At 39.4% G+C, this 21,620-nt stretch overlaps 1 protein-coding gene across 5 annotated transcripts in view; it reads left to right on the forward strand.

The window, feature by feature from the left end:
• Positions 1–21,620, forward strand: part of plce1 (phospholipase C, epsilon 1) — a 131,505-nt gene that overhangs the window by 34,928 nt on the left and 74,957 nt on the right. The gene's annotated exons all lie outside the window — the stretch shown is intronic.

Raw genomic sequence — 21,620 nt, forward strand, 5'->3', positions numbered from 1 at the left:
TAATATACAGTTGCAAATACATATTATATATGGATTACACATATTTACAAAGAAAGACGGTACACCGAGAGAGTTTCCAAAGCTTTAATAATAATATAGCTTTGACAGGGCAGTTAATGGTAGCAACACTCGAGCGCCGCTAGCGGCCGTTAGAAAATTTACATGAATTGGCCGCATCACTGAATAAGCCTCAGGGTTGAAAGTTAGGGAAAAAAGTAGCGGCTTATAGTCCGGAATTTACGGTAGATACTTTATTCATCCCCGTAGGGAAATTCCAGCAGTATCCTTGTGTTGAAAAAAATAAAATGATAAAACAAAAGATATAGAATACAAAAATACCCAATATAACGTGTCGATATAGAGTATTTAAAAAGTGCTATGAAAAATACACACAATGAAAATAGGGTAATATGCAAATGTGGGGGTGGGGTTTAATGTGAGCTTTTACTCCACCGGGTGGAGTTAAAGAGCCTCATGGCATGAGAAAGATTTGATCACCTCAGTTTGTCTGTGGAGCAAGACTGTGACAGCAGTCTGTCGCTGAAGCTGCTCTTCTGTTAGGAGATGATGCTGTGTAGTGGATGTGATGAATTGTCCATGATTGACCGCAGCTTTTTCAGTGTCCGTCTCTCAGCTACAGTTGTCAGGCTGTCCAGCTCTGTGCCCACAACAGAGCCCGCCTTCCTCACCAGTTTATTAAGGCGAGAGGTATCCTTCTTCTTAGCGCTGCTCCCCAACACGCTGCCGCATAGAAGAGGGCGCTTGCCACAACAGTCTCTTAGAACATTTGCAGGAGCTTTTTGCAGATGTTGAAGGACGCCAGCCTTCTGAGGAAGTACAGTCGGCTTTGTCCTTTCCCTGCTTGTAAATTCTTGAAATTGCCGCCATGTTTCTCAAGACTGCTTAAAAATGACGATGACACTGCTCTCTGGTGGCTTCTCTTTGCCTTTTCATTTTCTTCTGTTGCGATCAACTATAGCTGGCATTAGTTTGTGTGGCATTGTCCAATGTAGTGTCATCGGCTTGTACAGGACAGTTGCATGCTTCACCAAAACAGAGCACTATGAAATGTATTAGTGCAAGGGTTACGTATCAATTATGAACATTTTTTTATGGGCCATGCAAAAAATTAAGGCGGCGTTTCCAAGTGGTAATAAGAACTTCCTGCAACTGTAAATGTAAGCTAGAAATTACTGCCAACACCAATATCGGCAGATATTTGATTTACTCGAGATCTAAATATCACTTTACACGCAAGATTAAAAATTGCATATGTAAATCCCAGATATATCTGTGGCTCTTCAATATACATGAGTCTCTGAATTATTTTTTGAGGGTACTGGAGAAATTGGAAAAACTGCTTTGAAAGTCCTCATTAATAATTTGGCCATGAAAAAGGTCTATGTATCTTGTGTATGCTGGCAGAACACGAAATGCTCAGTTCGAGGTCCATTTGGAACAGGTTGAGAGAGCATGTGCCCACCAAATATATTGATTTTGGGCTAAATGGGTGTCATTTAGCATATTTTACGGACTATAAAGCGCACCTAAAAACCATAAATTAGCCACAAATTTAAGTATGCCTCAAAATATCTAAAATCTCGAACAAATTTGGAAATGCTTCTTTACAATGAAATAATACTGCAAACTTATTTTACAGGAAATAAAAACTAAATTCTAATTTATGGGTTTTATAAAGCAAATGAGCAAAAAATGATTTTTGTAGCTAGCTATCTGGCTACTTTTTTAGCCTCGTAGCTAGCTATCATCCTACATTTTTTTTGCTTTTTAGCAAGCTAGATACCTATCTTTTTACATTTTTGTTTTTGTAATCAATCGAGCTAATATATTATCTTTTTCTGCTAGTCATCAAGCTAAATTTTGGCCTCCTTTCTAGCCAGCCATCTAGTTTTGGTCTGGCTCCTTTATAGTTTTTTTTACCCGAGTATGAACTTTACATGTCAAGTCACATTTATTTATATAGCCCTTAATCACAAAAATGTCTCAAAGGACTGCACAGGATTACAATTACACCATTACCTGATCTTAAACCAACATGCGGGCAAGGAAAAACTCAAAACCTCAGTGTGAGGAAAAAATTATTAATTCATTCCAAAATTATTATCATTGTATTAATCCTATTTGGCGTTTTGATTCTATGTAAACCAAATAAAATATTTACTTTTTCCATATTTAGCTTAAAATATTCCCGTTCCCACAAAAGTACTTTATATAGCTGATGTTATATTTTACTAGTTGTTGTGCTCTGTGCAGCCCTTTGAGACTTTTGGTGATAAATGACTAAACAAATAAATATGACTTGACAAACGGTAACTGTTCTGCCTCTGAAAAAAAAATAACATGGCTGCCATCTTGTGGTTAATTTGTAATTTTTTTGTTGCTAAAAGGAAACAAAAAAGAAGGGTAAAACTTCGATAGCAGCTTAAACGCCAACTTTCCAATGCTCATAGCAAATCCTATTTTATTGTTGCCTTGGACAATAATTGTCCGTAAGTATCACACATGATTACTTGAACTGATTTCTGTTAAATGAAGTGTTCATGGCAACATTTTTTATGTACTGTCAAATGTTACTGCATGCGGTAACTGTTTTGCCTTTGAGTGCCCTCTTGAGGTTAACTTGTAAAATTTATTTTAGTGGTGAAACCAAATGTCATCATGTAAATTGAATAATTTTTTAATTTAAACGTATGTGTTTATTTGAATGCAACCTTAGCTCTTACTGTAGTTTTATTTCCATGACTTAATAGTCCAACGCGCATGCATATTGAATAAATAGGTTACAGAAGACTATCTTTTGGGGATGCACCTTATAATCCTGAAAATATGGTCGTTTCCCTGAAACACATACTGATATAACGAGGATCACGCTGACAGTGACTGGAAAATTTACAAAAAAATTGCTTTGTTTTGTTAAGTTCAATGTCTATGTAAATGACTAGTTTCCCTGATATAGTACTGTGGCCAATTTTGAGGGTATCCCACCATTTATGTGAACACCCTGTGGTTCAGTTTGAAGCGGTTTAAATAGCTATGTTTATTATTTGTTGTGCTGGGTTTTATTTTTGTGCATATTCGATGAATTGCACAATTAAAAAAAAAGCTTCTGCTCCAGAACTTGTGACGCCAGGGTTCAGCCATTCAGGGTTTTACCCAAATTGAGAGAAAAAGTTTGATGTCAAGGTTGTGTGCAGTAAATCAGATTTGCAACGAGCTGGGAAGGAAATTCTGGTCTTTGGAAATGGGTATTTAGTTTAATCAATAAGGTACTTTCGGGCAGTAGACCGAGAGCTGCATCTTACATCCTGGAAATTTATAGTGTTATCGATTACTGTGCCGTTTTTTTCCCTTATAAAATTCTAAACAACGGTGTGTCGTCTTTGAACGACGCAAGTCCATCCATTTATTCATCAAGCATATGGAATGTGGCCTTATATCGCCACCTAGAGGAGAAATGTCAGCAGTGCACGTTAAATCCGGACCCTTTATTATCGTGTGCCACGAGAAGGCAACACATGTGAGGACAAGCTTTGCCTTTCCCATCCTGTATCAATCAATCAAAGTTTATTTTTTAGTACTTATTCGGTAATACATTTCAACTCAAAGTGCACTATATAAAACATTCAATGTACAAGAAGTAAAACCCTTTCCCCTTTCCCCACCCAACAACCCAGAACATGAAATACACTGACTCACACAATGGTTAAAATATATATTTTTTTAAAATCGTGATTTAGGAAATAAATAGATGAGATAATGGCAAGGCACAGATTAACCATGTGAGGAAAAAAAAGGCGACTTGAGGGGAGGACTATGTGACAAGATGGCTTCAAAGTAACCAATATTCTAACAGGGTTTTGACATGGTAAATGGTCTGCATTTCTATAGCGCTTTTCAAGTCAATGAAGAGCTCCCAAAGCGCTTTACAATGTGCTTCACACTCACCCATTCAAACATATACACTCACACACCAATAGGGAGTCAGCCTCCAAACGTTTTGAGGATAATCAAGATGGTAAATAGTCTGCATTTCTATAGCACTTTTCAAGTCAATGAAGACCTCCCAAAGAGCTTTACAATGTGCTTCACACCCATTTACACACACATTCACACACCAATATGGAGTCAGCTATGCAAGGCGCCTACCTGTTCATTTGGGGCATTAGGGATTCAGTGTCTTGCCCAAGGCCACTTCGACATAGGAGTCGGGAATCGAACCTGCGACCTCTTGATCCCAAGACGAGCACTCTCTCTCCTAATGCCGCTAAAAGGAACCAAATAAAAAAGCAAACCAAATTGTGGACAAAGTCTTTATATTCCTTGGCTTGTGCAATTTTGAGAGCTTGCAAAGTAACACTGAGCCAAGATACTCCATATCCATTTTGTCTTTCGGGGCTTCAAACCATTCGAAAATCTTCTCCGTTTATGGGTACTGTCCAAGACATTTTTTTTGCTCTCCAGGCATTGTGTATTGCAAAAAGAATTTTACGAATAAAAACCGCCAAAATTCAGCACATTTTTACCCTAACTTCTGCCCCATCGATTTCCCGATAGTTAGTTGTTCCTTTATACGCCACGCCCCTCCCCATGAGCTGCCTACTATCAATTTGTTGTTTTTTTGTTGGCTGAATTGAACATTCTTTATTGCCATCGATATGAACGTTTTGAAACATTGTAAGCAATGAGATTGGACATGGCACTCAAAGGTAAACCCGCAAGTAAGAGAAAAAGGAAAGATAAAAGACTATCAGGATGAAAGGCAGAAAATAATAATCACAACATACTTGCAATCAACATAGCCCGCTCCTTTGGCGCCAACTGCCTTGGACGCTGATTGGCTGCCTGTCACTTTTTAAACCCCCCGTCTTCCTATCACCGGTTGTCAGTCCGTCTGTGAATCTCAGCTCACGCTAGGCAATCCCTTTCGACCCTGACTCTCTCCTGTCCTGATTCCTGTTTGATTACCGGCTCCGACCCCTTTTCCGAACTTGATGAGGTTTTTGCTCCCCCGTCCCGGCTATCGATCTGTTTTTTCCCCACTCTCGACACTGCCTTCGCTCGCCACGGAAGTACCACTTCCGCGTCTGAGCAACCTGATCCACGGATCGTGTATACTACCTTTTCCCCTTCTTCCTAATAAAACTAAAACACATGCAAGTGGGTCCTGTCTTTGTCGATAATGAATCCATAAAATGAAAACATCCATGCATGCCCTTATTAGCCGTTTGAGAGGAAAGAGGAAAAAAATACCAAATTGTGACGAATTACTAACTCAGTTTTTTTCAGATAAATGAATACTCTTGATCCAGGGGTCAGAAATCTATGACTCGTGAGTCATATATGGCTCCTTTCATGAGTACATTGGGCTCGATTTAAAAGATGCTGCTGGTGCAAACTCTTCCGTAGCGTTACGTTTGTGTTAAGCTCTATGTCTGGTTTGGTGCATGCTATTCTAATTCTCTATCCGGTATATTAAGGGCACAGTTTTATCTACAGTTTACAGTGAAAGTCCTACAGACCCCCGTTTTGTCTATGGAAGCTCATTAAATAATGTATGTTCACTGTTAAGACAACAAACTGTAATTACCCTCAAATGCTTGGCAAGCCCACGGAACAATTTGGGTGAGCCGAAGGGGCGGGTAGAGCTACACAGCACTCTCCCGTCTCTCACACGCGCCCACTACGTTGAAGAGAAATGCATCCATACATTTTTTGTTTGCAGTTTTTTGTGACATATTACAAATGAACTCTGCTTGCACCTCGTTTTGAAACCATTACTTGTGAAATGAGCCTCAATGATCTGAAATAGCTGTGGGAGGAAGAAGTTTAAAGTTGTATATTTGTTGATATGGGACAAAAGCTGTGGCATTATTATTATTTCATTTATTTTATCAAGTCATCTAACGTCACACAGAGGAACAAAATGCGGTGAAAAATTAGATTTTGTCTGGAGAGGGGGTTTGTGGTTATGCTGAATTTTATCTTAAAATATATGGTGCGGTTCTCTCTCCCTCCCCCAAAAATATTTTGCTATTATGGTTCTTTGGGTGAAAAAGTTCCCCGACCCTTACTCTCGATCAGGGGTCTCCAACATGGTGTTGGCGGTCACCAGGATGCCCCCGAAGGACAGCTGAGGTGCCAGCGGACCTGTTCTGAAAATAGCTCACCAGTGCTAGGTGCATTTCCAGCTTGCAGTTGACTGAGCCTATTTAAAGGTAGTGAATGTAACTTCACAAAATTCTACTTGCCGACGCCCTCTTCTGGCTGAAATCCTCATTACAACTCCCTTTTTTGTACGTTAACATTTTAGATGCACTCGACTAAACTCTTGCTTTTTCATCTTTTTCTTACTTTCACCATTTTCATCCTACAGTTAACGTGAACATTGATGGGTTTCCTCCAGCATAATGCGCTTAGGGGCCAGAACAAAAGATAAAAGCAGTGCGCGGTGGGGACAAAATATAAAGGCTCTTTGAACTCAGTCGGGAATTATCAATAGAGAACATATTTAATTTGAAACTTTTTAAGGACACCTCAAACTACTGACCCCACCAATAACTCTTATAAAAATTAACCTGGTAACAACATAGGTTTTTCCAAATGCATATCAAACTCTTGCCATGTGTTCTAACTACTTACAAAAATTAGCTCTCGGCTTGAAAAAAGTTGCAGACACCTGCTCTAGATACTACATACGGATCAATACTGTTATTAGTCATCATAATTTACACAGTTTTTCCCTCTCTTGTGGACAATTACAGCCAGTGGTTTACAATCCATGATGAAAATGAGCCCTTATTAGCAAGCTAGCTGAGTGTTGATCAAAAACATGCTAAACAAAAGGCCGAGGGGGTTGCCAGCTGTTTGCATTGTCTACAGCGGCGACTTTGATGTCATGCTAATGTTTGCGCTTGATTAGCCTCATTAGCTGTGCTTGAAAATGTCTTGATTGGAAATGTCTGGCTAAATATATTTACAACGGTCTTCCTGCAAACATGTTCTTTATACAAGTTGGTAAATTTTGAAATGAATCCAACAGTAAAAATTGTCTGCGCTTTTCGAGTCACATGAAAACAGAAATGAGCGGATGCTAGTAAGCTCGTAAGCTAGTTATCCCAAAAAGTCTATGTAAATAGTCATAGTAATACTGTCTTGATTACTGATGTGACTCAGATGTGCCTGCTCCTTTGGCGGCAACTGCCGCGGGTTCTGATTGGCTCCCGGTCACTATTTGAACCCAGTCCTGTATGTCCCTTTTGGTCAGTCCGTCTGCGAACCTCAGTTAACACTAAGCAAGCCTTTTTCAACCCTGTCTCCCACCTGTCCCTTTTTTTTTCTCCCGTCTGACCCGTTTTCGATCCTGACCACGTCTGCTCTCCCGTCCCGGCTTTCGACCTCTTTTGTCCCCGACTACGTCTTGTCTCCTATTTTGGCTTACGACTTGCTTCCGACCAGGTTTTTGCTCTTGTGTCCCGGCTACTGACACGTTTTTTTCTGTCCCCAAAACCGCTATCTCTCGCAACGGAAGATCCAATTCCGCGTTCGGAGCACAATCCGGGTATCAGAGCGACCAGCTTCCCGCGTCAAGCGAACACCTGCTTGTGGGCGCAACCTTCTCTTTCTTCCAATAAAACTTGTGAGAAACGCAACGCAACGCAAGTGGGTCCTGTCTCTGTTCTGGTCCTGACATACAGAAAGTAACACTACCTTTATTAAAGAGTGATGGGAAGGCCGTCTTGTTTACATGATGACTGACTGCAATTGCTTTGAAAACAACATACTGAATTAAAACAGATTTTTGCAACACACTTTAAGACATTTGCTTTAAATTGTTAGCGTGTTAATAGGGGTGGGGCGTGTCTTTTAAGGTGCCCTTAAAAAGTTGCGTGGAATATTTACTCCATTAAGTATGCTAACAATGCCCAACTGAGTTCAAAGAGCCCTTATGATAATGATAAGAATTTAAGCGTCTAATTTAGAATTTACTATATCACTTAAAACGTGTCCCCCTCCCACAGTTACTTGTGAGTGTTAAGGCTCATTTATGTCCTAAATGATTGTTTCAAAACAAGGTGCAAGCAAAGTTCTTTTGTAAATATGTTACAATATTCTACAAACAACGATCATAACTTATTAAGAGACGGAGGGGAGTGCAGGCCTTCTGTGAATAGCTCCGCCCATCCCTACCAAACTGCCCTGGGTTCTCTGATGATGTTTTGGCATGTTTACAGTTTTTTCATCTGGATTTTCGACATGAAGTGTCTGACCAAAATAAAAACACCACAAAAACAATAACTCAACATCAAAATAATGTTACATAATATGTTCGAAAAGGGGTAGTAAGATGCAAATGCTTATATTCCCTCCCCCTCCATCTTCCCTATTAAATACACCAGTAATAGTAACAACAATAAAAATAAACATAATATTAATAATAACAGTTATGATATGACAATAGCAACAATAACACAAAGTTAACTAGACGCACTAGTCCCAATCTCCAGTATCACTCATACCCCATTTTCTTCATCTCTGTATTCCGACAGTAATGTTTTTTTTGTATTTAAATTTGAACAAATAGTTGGACATTGTTTGATCTCGTCTTGTAAATTGTTCCTAAGTTGGACTCCGCACACAGACACACACATACTTTTCCTTTGGGATTATGAATTCACTACAGCCCCTTAGATTATAATTTCCCTCTTTCCGAATGAATCATTTCTGGATCTTTCTGGCACTATGATTTTGTTGACCTTAAATAGCAGGTGTGCAGTGAAAAATTAGACTAAATCATCCAATTTTAATCATTTGGACTGCAGGAATAAAGTACGAGTATGATCTCGATATCCTACGCTGTGTATGGATCTAATTGCACATTTTCGGAGGATAAAAAGGGGCCGTAGTAAACTTTTGTAATTATTGCCCCAGACTTTTGATTCGTCTTGAAAACAAAACAAACTCGCCAGTCCACCCACGGGAGGAGAATCGATAGAATCCCGGCGTCTTCCCCCCTCCGTCCTTGTGTGTTTAGCGTGCATCGGTCGATAGCATCATGCCGGCCCATCGCATTATAACCTAATATGGGGGTTACCCTAAGCGGAGATGTCAGCCTCTTTTCTTTTTTGTTTGTTTTGTTTGTCCTTCACATTCATTCTCTTTCCCTCTCTCTCTCTTTGCGAGCTATGTGGATGTAGAGAGCGAGCACTCCCACACTTTCTTCATCACTCCTGCTTTCCTGTGCCTTTTGTAAGCTTTTACAGTAAACGAAGGATTTGCATGGAGTAGTCCTTAAATGTTGCAGAGGAGTAAGTTTTTTTTAATTATTGTATTTTGTTGGGATGGGTTTTACATGTCTTTATTCTCTCGGACATATGAAGGGGATTTGTTGAATGAGTGAACTTTAATGTACTTTAGCTCACGGGCGGGAGATTTTCTGAAGTTTGTCTATGTGTTGAACCGAAGAACATCGTTTTAGTGCGGGACGGTGACATCGGCAATCTGAGCAGGGATGTTGCGCTCCCGTGTTGTATGACATCATGAGAACTGTAAATTGAGGAGGGGGCTCGGTGTGAAAGGATCTGTAATGGCTTCCAGCTTGCCGGGACTGCGTAGTCTTCCGGTTGTACTTTCCGGTTTGTGTCAAACACGTGGTGAAAAATCGGACAACAAATGCATCTGGCGGGTTCTATATTTCTTGTTTTGGGGAAATGTTATTGCAGGAAACTTTTAAAAGATATACTTTGTGGCTTTTTGTTTTTTTTTAACTGTGCCAAATGTTATTGCATTTTTCTTCATTGCACTGTTGTTACAATGTACTATTTTTTTGAGTCCTGTTTATTTGTGACGCCCTTAATCACAAAGAGTCTCAAAGGGCTGCAAAGACCAGATTATTGCAAATCAGACTATTATGACACCATCCCCTGATCTAGAACCTACATGAGGTAAAGGAAAAACTCAAAAACCTCAAGTTAAGTCAGTTTTATTTGTGACGCCCTTCATCAAAAGGAGTCTCAAAGGGCTGCACAGACCACAGATTATAGCAAACCACAGACTATTATGATACCATCCCCTGATCGAGAACCTACACGAGGGCAAGGAAAAACTCAAAAACCTCGAGTTAAGTCATCATTATTTGTGACGCCCTTAATAACAAGGAGTCTCAAAGGGCTGCACAGACCAGATTATTGCAAACCACAGACTATTGACACCATCCCCTGATCTAAAACCTTCATGAGGGCAAGGAAAAACTCAAAAACCTCTAGTCAAGTCATCATTATTTGTGACGGCCTTATTCACAAGGAGTGTCAAAGGGCTGCACAGACCACAGATTATGGCAAACTACAACTAGTATGGCACCATCCCCTGATCTAAAACCTACATTAGGGCAAATAATACACAGATATTGTCAACATAAAATATAAGTTATTCATATGCTATAGAATAGAAGTGTGTTTTAAGCTTAGATTGAAACATTTCCACTGAGGTTGCAGATCGAATCTTAGGGTGAAGAGCATTCCACAGCACCGGGGCCCGAATGGAGAACGCTCTCAAACCTGCGTATTTCTTCTTGGCTCTTGGGATCACTTGTTGACCAGCGTTTTCAGAGCGAAGGCTCCGGACCGGAACATGGAGGGGAAATTAAATCTGAAAGATATAAGGGAGCAAGTCCATGCATGATTTTGTATACTACTAACAGAACCTTTAACTCACATCTTAAGCTAACAGGGAGCCAATGCAGGTTAGCTAAAATCGGGGTCATGTGGTCAAACTTTCTTGTCTTAGTTAAAAGCCTGGCTGCAGCATTTTGTACCAGCTGAAGGCTCTCTATAATATTGCGTTATTATTATTATAACCAGTTTTTCCAAGCATTATTTTTTGCCCATTTAACCTAAAAATCTTGTTTTTTTTTCTCTATAAAGTATTCATGTTTTCCACTGGAGTGCCATGTCTAATCTTGTTGCATACAATATAATAATAATAATAATAATAATAATTTCCTTGTATTGTCATTCTGTGTAACAATGTACACAGAACGAAATGTCGATTGCACCTGACCCATTGTAGCGAGCCGATGCAGCCGCAGCCAACAGAGGGCGCCGCCGACCACTTTTTAAGTCTTAGGAATGACTCGGCCGGGGCGCGAACCACCGACCTCCCATGTTTCACAACGTTGATATCAATGACAATAAAGAAGATTCGATCCAAAAGTTCAAAAAATTGGAATTGATTGATAGTTTTGACCTGATATTTCTTGCTAAATTCAAAGAGAAGATTTGTTTTTTTTTCTGAAGGGTTTTATAGTGACAATTTCTAACATTTTGAATTGAAATGTCATCATTCTCAATCAGCCCTTAACAGGAGGTGGAGAGGTGATTTTTGATAACATGTTAATGCCTGTCCATTGTCACAAAATTAAAATTAAACAAGACTGCATAAACATTTGCATTTTTTATCATTCTCTGTCTGCAGCGGTTACATTAACTGACAATTTTCCATCGACGGATATTTTTTGAGAGTTGACGGGAAATTTTTTAAGGCAGTTCGTCAATTTGACGGGTTTAAAATTTGAAATACGTCCTTAAAAATCTAGAATGAGGCAGAAAGACCAAGAAGAACAATGACGGGTGAATAATAGACATAACAGGAGGGAGTTCATTGAATTGCAAGAGTTTGTATGCAACGAGGTTCGGAAATTGTATGCACTTTGAGGTAAAACATGTAATAAACACTTTGAAGGGGAAAAAAGAATAAAAGGCCGAAAAAGATGGTTACAACGTAGTGCTTAGAGACTTAAGTTATAATACTAGTGCAATGGAAACGAATATTGTGCATCATAATAATAGTGCACAAACATTTAGCAGCAACAAAATCCCCCCAAAAAGTCACAGGATATTCGTTTCGTGCCATAAAATTTTGCAGCAACAAAAAAGGAAAAAAAAAACCCAAACAAAATAAGACGCGAGATATTTTTTGAGTTTTGTGCGCTTGTTTAGGAGGGTAACGGCCCTGGGGAAGGAGCTGTCTCAGAGCCTGTTTGACCTTGTTTTGAGAGACCTGTAGGGCCTACTATAGGGTGGGAAGTATCTTTAATAATGTTGCTCCTTCTTTTATTGTATCACAAGCTGGCCATGTCTGGACTGGGCAGAGAGTGTCCGATGATCTTCTGGGCTGTGTTGATTGTTTTTTCTGTTTTTCCTTTCCGCTTTCACTCTCCCAGTATTTTGCATTTTAATGAGAGATTGTTTTTCCTCCAGGCACAAGATCGTCTAAATAAAGTTGAGATAAAAAAAAAAGCCAAATAATTGTAATGATCATACTCTATTCCTAACTGTATTGTTACTATTAGTATTATTACTGATTCAATTAACCTTTTGTATCTACTTGTAACGTTGTTGAATCTTCTAATCTCTGGTAAAAATCAGAAAATCGCGTGATTATTTTTTCTTTTTCTAGTGTTACTTTTCACTTACCTGAAAACGAGCGCTACAAAGCACAAGGAAGAATACAAGCTATAGTGACTCAAAGTGATCAGGCAACAATATTTTTCTAATTTTTTTGGCCCAGCTTTTTACAAGGTTTTTTGTTTTGTGGGGTTCCCGTAGCAGCAATATGGTGGATAATCATGTCAGCTCCCTTTAAGTGAGCCCCATGTAATATATATACATGTATGTATGTATGGAGGTAGAGCGATCGTTTTAGGATTAAGGGATCCCAGTTCGAATCCCGGCTTGTCCGTGTTACATGTCGAAGTGTCCTTGGGTAAGACATTGAACCCCCTATTACCCCCAATAAGCAGGTTAGCGCCTTACATGGTTGCACAGATCACGGCCGCTATTGGGAAATGTGAAGCACAATGTAAAGCGCTTTGGGAAGTCATTGACTTGAAAAGCGCTATAGAAATGCAGATCATTTCATTTCACATTTCATGTATGTATGTATATATATATATATATATATATATATATATATATATATATATATATATATATATTCTAAAAATGCACATATACATGATAATTTATGTATATTTTCTTATAATTCAAATCAATATTGTTTTATTCAAACAAATTCAGTTTTTTACCTCTAGGAATAATGATACACTATGTCCCTTAAATTTGTTTTTTCAAGTTTTACTTTTTTTTCCATCCCGATTGCTGTGAAAATAACAAAAATGACACTTGAAATGGGCAAAAATCTGCTTGTGGAACAAGATTAGTCCACCTTTTTTAGCAAAGCAAGAACATATAATTAAAATCAACAAAATGATGTGCAAATGTTCTACTTTATTTGTTTTTTTGTTATGTTTTGTGAATGCAGTCTTAAACGGATTTATCAAACAAAATAGGTCATTTAATATATTTCCCTCTACTCCCTCCATGAACAGCTAATTAGTGTAAAAGAAGGAAAATAGTTATCTGTTCTCAAGGTTTCTTCATTTTCCTCATGTTGAGGTTTTTGAGTTTTTCCAGCCCTTTGAGACTTTTTGATTAAGGGCGTCACAAATAATGATGAATTGACTAGAGGTTTTTGAGTTTTTCCTTGCCCTCATGTAGGTTTGAGATCAGGGGATGGTGTCATAATAGTCTGTGCTTTGCAATAATCTGTGGTCTGTGCAGCCCATTGATACTCCTTGTGATTAGGGATCACAAATAAACATGACTTAAGGTTTTTGAGTTTTTCCTTGCCCTCGTGTAGGTTTTAGATCAGGGGATGGTGTCATAATAGTAGTTTGCAATAGTCTGTGGTCTGTGCAGCCCTTTAAGACGCCTTGTGATTAAGGGGCGTCACAAATAAACATGACTTCAGGTTTTTGAGTTTTTCCTTGCCCTCATGTAGGTTTTAGATCAGGGGATGGTGTCATAATAGTCTGTGCTTTGCAATAATCTGTGGTCTGTGCAGCCCATTGAGACTCCTTGTGATTAAGGGCGTCACAAATAAACTTGACTTGACTTTTCCCTTATAAATCGAACTACATTTTCTTCTGCCCTGAGGATAAGAGGGCCACCAGTAGGCTCCATCCAGTGTGCATGATTGTCGGAGAAATCCTACACCCTGATTGGGTTAACTTTATGAGGAACATTTTTCAGGCGCTGTAGGATGACCTCATCTGTAATACGGTTTATACTGATTGTCTGCGTTGCGCCGTTAAATGTGCAGTAATAAAAAGTAGTTATTTGCCTCCAATTCAATGATTACATTTGTAAATGCATCCAGTCCTCTTAATAGTTTGTACTTCTCCCTATGCTCCACTGTTTACCAACTCTCCTAACATGTGTCCCTAAAAGCACTGTGTACTGTGTACACAGCGTGATGCCGCAAGCTACAGTCTGGACTCCGGTTCCCCTCTTCTTAGGTAACTCCTTGTGAAATTCAGCAATGCTTTACGAATTGAGCTCAAACTTCATCCAGGGGCCCAAAACGATACTATAATTCGCTATACCGTTGGATTTCTTCTTCACTCGCGATTAACGACAGCGGGCATTAGTTTGTGTGGCATTGTCTTATAAAGCACAAAGGCCCCCATAGTCTAAGAGGTCATATGCATGCTACGACTTAACAGGGTACTATGAAATGTGTATTAGAGCAAAGATTAGGTGTCAATTACCGCCATATTTTGGGTCAAGTCAAGTCAAATTTATTTATATAGCCCTTAATCACAAAAATGTCCCAAAGGACTGCACAGGATTACAATGACACAATGACCTGATTTTAAACCAACATGCGGGCAAGGAACAACTCAAAACCTCAGCGTGAGGAAAAAGAGAAACCTTGAGAAGGGACTTCACAAGTTTTGGGCCTTGCATATAATTAAGACAGGTCTTTAATTAATGGTACAGTGGGACCTCGGTTATCGCTGTTAATGGGGACCAAAACCACCCGCGATAAGTGAAAATCCGCAAAGTAGCGACACCCCTTCAAAAATGATTAAAAAAAAAAAAGAATATATATATATATATATACATTTTTATTATTTTATTTTATTATTATTTTTTAGACCTGCGAAGCTCTGAACCCGCGAACATGGAACCACGAAGTAGCGAGTCCCCTTCAAAAATGGTTTAAAAAATAAACAAATACATTATTTTATTATTATTATTTTTTAGGCCCGCGAAGCTCTGAATCCGCGAACGTCGTAGCGCGAAGTAGCGAGGTCCCACTGTACTAGAAAAATTGAATAATTGGCTTAAAAAGTACTTGAATTTGGAAATGAAAAGTAGTACTCTGATTGAAAATGGTTGGTCAGCCCTCATTCAATCGTTTTTTGTTTTTTTCCCCCTTACATGTTGAGAAAGTCCAGATTCTGTCTGCAGCATGCAAACATTATCACAAGTGCGGAATCAAATCCCATGCCTGTGAGTGTAAGACAAAAAAAAATGTATCTCCTGCGCCATTTGTTTGTGAGAGCGTGCCTGGTTGCCGTCTCCCAATTCCGTTTTGCAGGCTGTTCAAGGAAGGTGGGCTTAAAAGGGTCTGCTCTCTCAAATACCTAAGCTGCTGAACATACCTGGCACCATTTGAAATAGGTTAAAAGCACTTTTGATCTGAAGCCACTTTTAGGTGGGATCGCTCTGTTTTATTGCAGTGTTGGCAGAAATGTTTTTTTTCTTTCTCTCTCTCTCTCTTCTGATTGCCTTTCTGCATGCGATGCCTTATACAACAACTGCCCCCCTAAGAATTTTTGAACAAAATGCTATATTTCAGGCTTCTTCAGTAGTTTAATAGTGATCATTTGTGAACAGTATTTTTTCAGGTATTTCCACAAATGCTCTATAGGATTGATGTCTGGCCTTTGCTTTGGTCATTCTAACACCGTTGTATTGTTAGTTAGAAACCCTTTCATTGCAGATTTTGCTTTATGTGTAAGGTTGTTATCCTGTTGGAAGACATTCTCAGGTCTCTTGCGGACTCCAACAGATTTTCTGCCAGAATCATCCTGTATTTGGTTCCATTCACATTTCTATTAATTCTAACCATCTTCCCAATCTCTGCTAAAGAAAAAGCAAACCCAGGGCATGATGTTGGCACTCCCATGTTTGACAGTGGTAATGGTGCTTTGAGGGTGATGTGCAGTGTTATGGTATTCTTCGAGGAATGGATTTCTTCTTGATATTTCCATAAAGGGAAGATTTCTGCAAAGTACGAGTAATAGTTGTCTTATGCACAGATTGTCTCACTTCAGCTGTGTTTGCCTGCTGGTTTTATGCTCTCTCCATGTTGATACTAAATGGGATCAGGGAAAGGTAGCACTAATAACCATGATGAAGATATTACATGTGGTGAACAATGGTAAGTGAAAAAACATTTTTTATGATATCAAGGAATATGTCAACAATAAAGGCCTTACAGGTGAGAACCAGGAAAGTTTTGTGTTCATATTCGGCCGGTTTGTTTGTTTGTACATGATTCAAATTGAATCGTTTCTTCCGGCGCCGTCACGAATGGCAGCCACTCCAGCAGCTCCCGTGTTATTTTCGATTGTTTTCGATTGTTTTCAGCTCAGGGATGCTGCTGGAAATGTGAATTTCCCTTCGGGGATGAATAAAGTATCTATCTATCTATCTATCTATCTATCTAGCTATCTATCTACTATCACACAGTGCTCTGGGTGATGTGTAAATGTTGCGAACTCTTGTGTCTCATTCCTGCTTTGAACTTTTCAAATTTTACCCCGTACCTGCTCGGTGTGTTCTTTGTTTTATAATGCTGTCTGTTCTCCAGTGTCTATTTTTCACAGATCTCTGAGCCCATCACAGAGCAGGTGCATTTAAACTGAGACTTAATGATGCACGGGGGCACTCTGTTGGTCATTGTAAGTCATGTAGGTAGACATTGGATCATTGTTATCCGAGAAATTCTAGAGTTTTTTTTAGTCTTTTCATTGTATACATACTATAAAATGTTAAAATATTTTTGTTTCACTTCACGATTGTTGCTAACATGTTGTTGGTTCGTATAAAATATCTTCGGTTTTTAGCTTTAAGTTTGAAGCTTGAAATGTGGCAACATGACAATATTTGGGGTGGGGAGCCAGGTTACGGCAATACTTTGGATAGGCCACCTGTGTCAAACTCCCGGCCCGCGGGCCACGTCCGGCCCGCCGTGTAATCATATCCGGCCCGCAAGACCATTTTATATTATTATTAATGGCCCGTCAATATGAACAATGCCGTCCCATCCCTGGACATCATATTCTGACAATTTAGTCACTGTACCTATTCCTTCATATATGACGTATACTATACTATATACCAGGGGTCGGGAACCTATGGCTCGCGAGCCAGATATGGCTCTTTCTATGAGTACCTATGGCTCAGAGACAAATTTAATTGCATGCAAATTTTCTCCATCTCATTCAAAACTTGAGCCATTGATCCTGTTGAGATACACGCAAAGCCAAGCTAAAATACAATGTAGTACTTTTCAGAATATATAGGGCACGTTTTCACTACAATTTACAGTCAAAGTGTCACACCAAGGCTAAAGAATTCTTTATATAAAAGCTCACTCTATAATCTGTATTCATTGTTCAAATACTTTTTGATGAATTCACGGAACAAATTGTAAATACGCCAAAATACTGGAAGAGAACTTGGTTATTTGATTGGGTGAGTGGGAGGGATGGGTGGAGCTATGCAAAAAGTGCAAGCACTCCCTCCCTTCTCGCCCTACTCCGTCTGCGCCAAAGGTAAGCGCATCAGGCTCCCTTTTCTCAGTATGTTGTGACGTTTTTACAAAATAATTTGTGTAGCATTTTCATATTTCTACTTTTGACAGGAGATATATTAAGGGGAGCAAAATCTTTTGGGATGTTTAATTTTTTTTAATATATACATTGACACAGGAGCAAAGGAATTTGAATGTTATTTTAATTTTAAGTTGTTTAAGTTAAGTTCTAAGTTGTATCATTTAACAAGATATTTTTATTTACAGCAAAATAATAAATACTTTATAAGTGATTTAAGGTTTAAATTGAATATTCTTGTCTGTTTTTAATTACTATTTATGTTCCCAAAACATTCAGTTTAAGTGTGTTCAATAAATGTTTATCCTAGTTGGCCCGCCACCTTAAGTGTGTTTTGAATTTTGGCCCCTTGTGCAATTGAGTTTGACATCCCTGGGCTAGGCCCTGTCGCTTGATAACCCTGCTCAGACTTTCAAAACAAGTTGAAAGCGTGGGTAACCATATTTAACCACTGTACACGGCCAGTAAGGGCCTCCTGTGAGAGAGAAAAGGTTACAGCTGACGTCTCTGAGCTGACCTCAGGCCTGAGACTACCGACAGGAATAACAGTTCTTTCAAAGGAGCCCCTCTCCCGCCAGGCCGGGCCAACCTTTGGCCTTACTTTAAAGAAGCGGCTAAAAGTAGCTGTGAGGAGAAGTGATGTAACTGCAGGTTTTTTCTTCGAATATACAATTCGTGGGAGAGTAAGACCGGTTTCGAAACGTCCTGGAGGAACTTCTTTATATTTTGAATCTTTTCTCGTAGAATGACTGTTGATTGATAATCAGAATATATAACAGAACAATGCTTTAAAATTAGGTTTATTATAAATCTACTTATAACATGCATTGCATGTATATGACATGGCTGTTTTCCATCTGCCATCCGTATGTACCTGTATTTACTCATCTTCATTCATGCGATGTTTGCGTTGCGTCGTCTGCTACAAGCCACGTGAACTCCTCTTTCCACCATGTTTTTAATGAATGTTTGCGTTTTGTAGCGCTATCAATTTTGTTAGCTTCTTTTGAATCTTTCTTCTGGGGCTGAGGTTTTGGCTTGATTCCTCACCACTTCTCCATTTTTCTTGTGTTCTCTGTGCGTCTACTTTGGAAAATGATATGCAAATGCACGACCCGATAAGGCTCAGGAAAGTCCGGAAGCAGGAAGTTATTCGATGCAGGCTTCTGATTGGCTGCCGAGTATGCAAATTGCCGAACGAACCGAAATTCATAAATTTCCAAACCGAACGAAGATTTAGAAATCGGAATAAAGCAAACGTTAGATTTGGAAAAAAAATCTTTCGCTTTTTTTTTTTCTTTCCTGAAAAAGTTGTCGGCCACACGGCCGGAGACGTTATTTCAGACACTGTTCTATGCATCCAATTACTATCTGAGTATAAAATACCCTTTGAAGAGGGATACAAGGACCGTTCCGTTCGAAAGAGTGATTCAATCCGGTTCCAATTCGTTATTGTACGACATTTGCCGCAAGAGCTCAATGCCGTTACTTTTTGCCTATATTTCAAACATTTAATTGAGTTTTTTTCTAAAAAACAAATGCTGTGGATTGGAGTACCGTATTTTCCAGAAAACAAGGTGCACCTTAAAACCAACAATTTGCCAGGAAACTTTGCAGGTGCACCTTATAAACCAATTCGGCCTTATAGACTGGAAACTGTGGGAATTGACAATTCAATGCTACTTAATTCGTTAAGTTGGTAACCATTTATAAAATTTATCTTAGTGGTGAAACAATATTGCATGAGGATAATTTATGTTCTATAAAACAAGTTTCCACATTTTCTGCTCTTTCTTTGAGCAACCTGAGCCATTGGATTAATTTCAATTTCACGCACCTTATAGTGCCGTGCACCTTCTACTTTTTTCTACACATTTTTTTCGAAGGTGCGCCTTGCAGTCCTGAAAATCTTCTGTATAAATATACCCGGGTGACTTAGCTCTTACGCTCGCGATTAGCTACTAATGTTATAGTTGTGTATTTTGCTATGTGGCAACTAAAATACACTCTAAAAAGTGGGCCAAGTACTGATCCCTGTGGGATTCCAAGTGTATCAACAGAATGGTCACTGGACATACTAAAATCTGGTCTCCAGGGACCGGTAACATGAATAAGTAATACATGTGAATGTGTGTTTTGTGGAGAGGGAGTTATGGGAGTATTTGTGGTGGGTCACATTCATCCCAGCCAAGAGGTCAAAATGAGGGTGGTTGTGTTTCATTGAGGACGCTTCCGAGAGTCCACCACGAGGCTCAAATTGGCTCAAGCGTGACGAGTGAGTTTGCGTGTGCGTATTCGGTCATCTTTGCATGCGCGCATTCCAACTCAAAGTTCAGTCAATCTGCACGGTGCCCTGCTGTGCCCCCCGCTAATCCCCTCCTGGAATGGCTGTTACCGGGCAGAGAATTAAACGCATTAGATCGCTAATACAGGGATCCCTTGTTTATTGCAGTTCATAGGAACCAGAACCCCCCCATAAAATTTGAGAATCCGCGAAGTAGCGTCGCGCCTTCATTAAAGCTCTCAAGGGTCAAACTTACCTCGAGATGACGGCTTTACCGACTGAGAGTATACCACTGGAGCACAATAACAACTATAGATCTACAAAAAAACAACGCAGAAACCATAATAGAAGCTGAACGAATGCATGGTATTCATTGTCATTATACAAATAAGAGTGCTTCTCCTTTCAGTGTGAGAAAGCAATTTAGAGAGCAGCTGGCAAGGTGCGCGCTACCATCAGTATCCTCGTAAAATGCCAGGTCTCCGCAAGGATTCAAATACAACCGTCCAGAATGCAGCACTTTCCCTCAACTTGTAGCTCCAGGTCATCCGTCTAATGAGTAACTGATCTTGAATTGTAAGATACAGGCTCGGAAGGGGTGGCTTAAGAGAGTTTTTAGCCTAGCTGTAGCAGTAGGCTATACCTTCAGCCTCGTTGCTGTCTTCCCTCCCAACGCCGCCTTAGTCGCTTCCAGATAATAATCCACAGAGCACCATTTGTTTGCGCTCTTCTGGCTTTCTTCCAGAGTTCGATTTAATGAACACATTTATTTTCAATGTAAAGCTGCTAAGTTATCTGACGCCATCCTTCGCCATTTGTTTCGGTGGCCACTTGTGTGCCCGCCCCATTCTTAGGCTGCCCACCCAACACACAAAGCCCTCCCTAACCTGTCCCCATGACAGCATTTTTTGTGTGCTGTCTGATCACAATGATCGATACGTTGATATTGAAGACTATAAAGGTCGATTCAATCAAAAATCTGCCAAGCAGTGAACCAGTGATAACCGAAGTACGGAGGGTTCTTGGTGCATCGGTGTCATTATGTTTTAATAAGGTTTTACATGCATAAATGCATATTTTTGTGGCTGGAATTAGGAATGGGATTTGTGACTAGTGTTTGTAGGCAGTGACTTTAATAACTAAACAAAATTGGACACATAATGTAACCACTATGACTTGCCAGTTTCATTAGGTGATTTTTTTTAGGGATGAAATAGATTTAGATTTTGCATTTAATGTACTAAATGGCCTATATAAACGATGTTTGTTTTCCCCATATATTTATTTTCTCCCTAACCATTGATTATTTCGTCACAGGCTATGTAAATGGATACGTGACTGATACAAATACATGAAGCTACTCCATTTTTAAATATGCTTGGAATTACTGCTCATGAAGTTTATTGGAATTTTTTGCTTATGCAATCAGGACTTAAAGGGACATTCTGTGGTGTTCCGCAGGGTTCAGTACTTGGTCCCCTTCTTTTCAGCATTTCCATGCTTCCATTGGGTGATATTATTTGCAAGTATAATATCAGTTTTCATTGCTACGCAGATGACACTCAACTATAT

The sequence above is a fragment of the Urocampus carinirostris genome, chromosome 19 (genome assembly GCF_059441175.1).
Source record: "Urocampus carinirostris isolate Australia breed hairy pipefish chromosome 19, RoL_Ucar_1.0, whole genome shotgun sequence".
In the NCBI taxonomy this organism is placed as follows: domain Eukaryota; kingdom Metazoa; phylum Chordata; class Actinopteri; order Syngnathiformes; family Syngnathidae; genus Urocampus; species Urocampus carinirostris.